We start from the raw sequence: 6,087 nt of genomic DNA, 5'->3' as shown, positions 1-6,087 counted from the left end.
TGAGTGGCTATAGAGAAGCATGGGGTTGAAGTTTGGATTTTAAAAGCCTAGTCAGATGACTTAAGGGCAGCAAATTTGTATTGTAGGGTAAGGCACTTTATTTCTTAGGATATTGACAACTGGAAAATGGCTGCCAGAAGAAATACGATCTCACAAATATTGATAAGGAGGCACGGTGTATTTTCATTTAATTGGTGAATCAAAGCTAGCCCAAGGCTAGTGAGAACTATTTGCATTGAACTTGCTGGGAACTGTGAAAGAAAGGCTCAAATACCAGTGCCTGGGTTCCTAAACACCAGGACACCAGCAAAGGATCAGGAATCGGTGTCCGCCTTTCCTTTACCTATATGAGATGAGGAGGGGTCTCAGGAAGAGGAATGAGGAAACTGTAGCTTAAGTGAATCTGTTTCTGTACATCTAATTTATCTGCTTATGTGGAGATGAAATAAAGTGTCCCACTGTGGAAAGTAGGCTAGGTCACATGAGGAGGGAAGCCTATCCTTCTGTATGTATTTGATATGTTCAGTTCTGGGGGGATGTATTAAAACCACACACCCCAGGAAGGAGAATTTTAAAAGAGCTGTTTTTCCCATTAGGCTAAAAATAGTATATCTCATGTTTCGTTTTGGTGATGCCTTTCCTTGTCATGTCTGGCTCTGCCGGCAGTTGTAGTTATTCCAGACAAGGAGTGCCTTTCTCTGGTTTAAGGTAAGTAAGTCACTTCTGTACTAGGTTATAGGTCCTACTCAGTGTTATCTTGACGGATCTCTTCAGTACTGTTCACCTTTTTAATGACCATCTTGTCTCTTCAGGTCTCCTCTCTTAGGGCTGACAGTTTTTCTTTCTCTGTGCCTGCACAGTCCTTGGAAGAGCCTCTTATCATGACAAAAAGAAACGATATTTTTGGCCATTTCCCAGCATGCATTCATGGGCACATGCAGCAGGTATGCCCTTGGGAGCTGTCAACTCAGAGCCCGCATTTCAAAATGTGTTCTGGGACACATTGTTCATTCTGGAGAAACCATCAACAGGTATTTCTCAGACACCTATACCTCGTTTATCAGTTCAATGTCATTTGACATTTTCTTTCATCCTTTCACCAGAAAGAAAAAAGGAGTGCACACAAAAGGGTCAATGTTTTTGAAAGGTCAGTAATTCCAGATGAAATGCAAACCTAAGGCTTTTAAAAAAAATAATCTTGGTTGAGCAATAAAGCACTTAGAGTTTGACTTTGTTATGCAAGAGAGAAACTTTCCAGCTGGCTGGCAGTGGTTCCAAAGGGTGTCTGTGTGGTTATTGATTAATTTAGTCTATTGTTACTCATGTCTTTCATTAATCCAAGTGTTTTCACTTGTGTCCCTGCACAACCTTGTTTTAAAGACTTGGAGTCTGTCAGAGACAACTGCTTTGAATATCAGGTTGCTTATTTGAAATGCTAACTCTTCCTGTCTCAGAAATTTCTAGGTGTGGCATTTTAGACCTCAGAAAAATAAGAAAGCTGCTTAAAGTTGAAGGTGTCTCCAGCCTCCTGTTCAGACCTGGAACTCTGTCCATGCATAACAGAGAGGAAGCTGCAAAAGGCTAGATCAGAGAGCTGGCTCTGCTGCTTTCTGCTCAGTTCCAGTGCCAAAACACAAATCTTGTAGGGGATTCCCTGCTGAAGTGAGGGGCAGCTGCCTCTAATGGGTTGACACTTGCTGTTTGGGATTATAGATCTCTGGTGGAGTTGTGTGGATGGAAAAACAGTATCAGGAAGCCAGCGGTACAGTTGTTCTTCTCTGTATGCTCACCTCAGCCTTAATATTTTCATTAGCCTTTCAAATAGCCTTATACCCATGCAGTCCTCTGCTCATGGTTTTGGTTATTACCAAACCCCCTGAAAAGCATTGCTGCCCCAGCTATAGGAGGCTATGTCTAAAACCCCAGAGAAGAACCCAGCATTTGCCAAGCCACCGAGTCCCTGGCATCTGTTTGCTGTACTGAGGGTGCTTTGTTCTCTGGTCACTGGCCCAGTGCCGCTGACTCATGTCACAAAGGAAGCTGAACTCTTGCCAGCTGGGAACTGCTTCTGGTCACTATCTCCAGTCATCGGTTCTTGATTGGAGCCTGTTAATCAGGCTTCTGACCTGCCAGCCTTGCAGGTCCCAGGCATTTGCTTTCCCTTTCAAGCCCTTGAGACAGCAGAATCTGTTCTACCAGGATGAATGCATTTAGGAAGTGCCAAATCTGAACTAAGCACCATTGGGTACCAGGAATTTTTAGCTTCAGGACTTCAATCCTGAGTGGAAACACTTGCCAGAAACTAGGATGGACTGAGTTCAAGACCAAGAGTAGAGCAGACCTCTTTGATAAAGCTTCCCCACAACACTGATGCTCATTAAGAGATTCCTTATCGCAACAGCCACAAGTCATTCTTGCTTCCTTCCTGCTGTACACCACTGTTATTTCCAGTGAAATACAGGGGTCATTTCAAGGGTAAAACTGCAACCATCAGTCAGGTCAAGAGAGCACCATCTCCACCTTTCTGAAGCAGGGAAAGGGAGGAGATGCTTTCAGTTCGTGACTACTTGGCTGCTTTATAGTTTTGTTTGGTAGAACATTAAAGAGATATGGAAATTTCAGAGGGCTATTTTAGGAAATCCTTCACAAGTTCCTTTAGAAGAAGGGCTTTACCTTAGGAATTCAACTAATTACAATTAGTCACTTGATCCTGAAAGCAGAAGGAAATTGTATCATGCATATTTCATACAGGATTTACTTAAGTATTCTGTTTTCTGGCTCTTTAGCACCTGCTGCTAGTCCTTTTGCCTGTAATTTCAGCTGGCAATACTGAACCTTTTGTACCAGACGAGTGGGCTTCCTCTTCTAAAACACTTAACAACAATAGTGTTTGCTGGTAAGCTCAGTTCTTGTAAAAATCAGATGCAAACAGAATATGCATAGGTTTGTCTTCCAGTCCAGTCAGATACACAGAAAACATTCATGCCTGGGGATGTCCTTTCCCCATCAGCTATATTGGTGGGCACCCCGGATTACCCTGCTGGTAACAGTAGATTGCCCTGGTTAGAGGAGTACTGCTAATAAACACTACAGTAAACCTTCATGCAACATTGTGCAAGGAAGGCCCTCTAATTCCCTAAAGCGTTCAAATATTGACTTTTTAACCATTTCCTAGCCACAGCAATGTGTTGGCCATTGTGAGAATCCCTCCAGGGGAGCTGAGGCTGTGGATGGGGGCTCGCACAGCAGATGGGGGGAGCAGCTGCTGACTTGTTTAGCTTGTGTGCCTAGCAGTATAAATGTGTCGAGCGCTGAGGAAAGTAGCAGTCAATTTGATGTAAACAAAATAATATATTTCAGCATAATTGCAGTAATTATTCAGGGACACTGCTTTTAACTAACCAGCTGTTACCTTTTTCTGATTCAATTAAATAGTTATAAGCTTCTAAGGCTTGCTATTACTCTTTCTTCCTTTCTTGCTTAAATCCTTTTCCTGTTGTCTGTTTTATCAATCAGTGATTATGCCTGAGGATTTTGCAGTGTCTCTCTTAGTCAGATTAGAAATGTTTGTGGTGTCTTGCTTTCTAAAGCCTTGTGCATACAGGGTGAGTTCCCTGGAGAAGTTCCTCAGCCACCTCAGAAGTGCCCTTGTGCAGCCTGTGCTGTTTGTGGAAGGGACTGATTCTGGAAATCAGTTTATCCTGATCTGAATAAGCCTGTCAGTAGAAGCAACTGATGCTTTGCTACTCATAACGCAGTATCTAACATGTAAGAACGAAAGCTCAGCATTTCCCAGAATGGAGTGGTGCTTAACCTGCTTTTGCAGTTGTGTTAGCGCAGTGTAAGGTGCTAAGACCAAAGCAGATTTAAGCAAAACCATTTAACTTTGTACTATATCCGCTGAAGAATTTGACTATTACCATCTTCTAAAAAGCCACCAGAAGCAGTGGCATGGGTATTAATGTTCACAAACTGCACTGCCTGGTAGCCAGGGGGTAGCAGGAGTGTCCCTTCCAGCCTTGTGTCCCTTCAGATAATTTTCCCTTGCTTTCTCTTTCAATGTTTTCCTCATTGCACTCTTCAAATATACCTTTGTTGGTATTTCAGGTCACCTTAGTGAAGCTGGAATAAAAACTACTTTCAAAGGAGCAACAGCGATAGTCAGCTCAGCAGCACGACTCCTGTGTACTCAACTACACTGGCTTCCCTCAAACACAAGTGCCTGGCTCCACCTGACCCGTGGCCCAAGCAACCCTGTCTTTGTATTGGCTTAAATTTGCTGCAAATAGGCCACCCTATCCAAGAAGGACCATAAGAAAAGAATCCTAAACATTTTAATTCACAGGCATTTCAGAACTGGCAATACTCTTGGACAGTGCACAGTAGAGCTTATAAATAGCACTTCGAGTGTCCATGATGTCACAAACCACAAGATCATCTGACTTGTGATTTATTACATGAGATCATGGCTTGTAACCTGCATCTTATTTACAGTCACTACACCCACTATTATTCCTGAGCCATCCCAGTGTTGAGCAGATACATAAATGCTGCCTGGAACTGAAACAGTAAACAGCCAATTAAAAGTTTAACCTCTCCCTTTCCAATCTCTTCCTATATTATTAACTGAGGATACTGTTGCTTAAATTAAGGTTGGGTCAGATAATGACAAATAGGTGTTCATTCATTTACCTGTATATCACATTTGCACAAACCATACTCATAGATTTTGTCAGCATTTATTATTCAAAAATAGTTTCTCATTGAAACTGCATTTATTTGAAGACATGTTCTTTCCTTCAGTGCAAGATTGTTGTTTTACAAGATTTCCTAGAATAAAATAGTGAAAGTCTTTTCTAGCATTTAATGAAAGAATAATTTTAGTTCTCTTTATAGTTCTTGACACTGCACACATATGCCCATAAATTGGTTTACCTTAACAGCAGTTTGCAAAACCAGAGTTGGACAATGTAACTAGAAAGCAAAAAGCTTGGAATTCAGATTAGTTAAACTAAGTAACGTTCAAATTTTATGTCACAGGTTACTGTAGAGCACTCATAAATGTATCATTGTGATTTAGTCCCTCTTTTAAAAAAATACCTCATGTAAGTATAAGGCTATAGGATAAGAAAAGTAGTTAGTAGTACTAATGTCCTGTAAAATATCTCAGTCTATGCCCTGCAGTTTCATTGTCTGTGATCTTAAAAGCATAGCCTACGCTCTGAGATCAGAAGCTCCTTTTATATTCTCATGGGACAAAGTACCCTAAAGCAGCTAGTTGAACAAGATCAAACACTGCACATCAGTGTGATCTGCAAGAGGGACACAAAGGAAACTCTTCTGTAGCCGGCTGGTTCTTTCTAAACATTCATTTCTATTAATTAAAATATCTGCAACGTTAGCAGCCCTTACTGGAGTTGAGACAGAGTGCAGATAAGATGGTTCAAGGTGCATGAGAAATCTGGTTTAGTGCAGTCTTTTCTGTACAGGTTTTTTGTTTTATATCTAACCTTGCTTTGTAAACAGTGAGTTGGCTAGCAAAGGTGTAGTGGTGGCCGTGAAAGAGAAATCTACTGCACAGCATGTCAGCAATATTACTTCTAGCTGGGCTTACACACATCTGTGGGTGGCCTCAAAGATGTTCTTTATTTGTATTTTTACCGGACTTGCTTTTGAATATGAGTGTTTTCAGACTTTTGCTGAGGTAGGCAGAGGGTTTAGTGGAGACTCTGGGAGCACCGTATGGTTGCTGTCTCTGAAAAGAAGAGCCAAGGTGACTTCAATGTCAAGAAAAATGCTAATCTTTGTTCAAAGGAAAAATATTTGTGTGTACTGCTACTAACCTCAGGTGTTCAGCCATCAAGGAAGATGCCTTCAAATTTAGAAATCAATGGATTATTAAAGAATAAATGGGGGGGGGGGGGGGGGATCCTCTTTTATGACCTCTGGTTATGAGTGCATTGGTGTACAGAGAAGTTCTGTTTTCAGGCTTTTCTATGCAGTTGTGACAGTTCAAATCCTATTTCCCTTTGACCAAAGAACCAATGCAACCCTTTGATACCAGGAACTGCAGCTTTAAGCAAAACA

General features: G+C 41.5%; 1 long non-coding RNA gene across 1 annotated transcript; it reads left to right on the top strand.

Annotated features, from left to right (window-relative positions):
* Nucleotides 1-543: 543 nt before the first annotated feature.
* Nucleotides 544-4,852, top strand: LOC134164079 (uncharacterized). Its single transcript, XR_009964986.1, has 2 exons — nucleotides 544-944; nucleotides 4,108-4,852. It is a non-coding gene; the product is annotated as an uncharacterized LOC134164079 (long non-coding RNA).
* Nucleotides 4,853-6,087: the final 1,235 nt, after the last annotated feature.

This window comes from Pezoporus occidentalis, unplaced genomic scaffold (genome assembly GCF_034315485.1).
Source record: "Pezoporus occidentalis ecotype Australia unplaced genomic scaffold, CSIRO_AGI_Poc_V1 ctg211, whole genome shotgun sequence".
Taxonomy (NCBI): Eukaryota; Metazoa; Chordata; class Aves; order Psittaciformes; family Psittacidae; genus Pezoporus; species Pezoporus occidentalis.
This window is presented reverse-complemented; position numbering and strand designations above follow the sequence as displayed.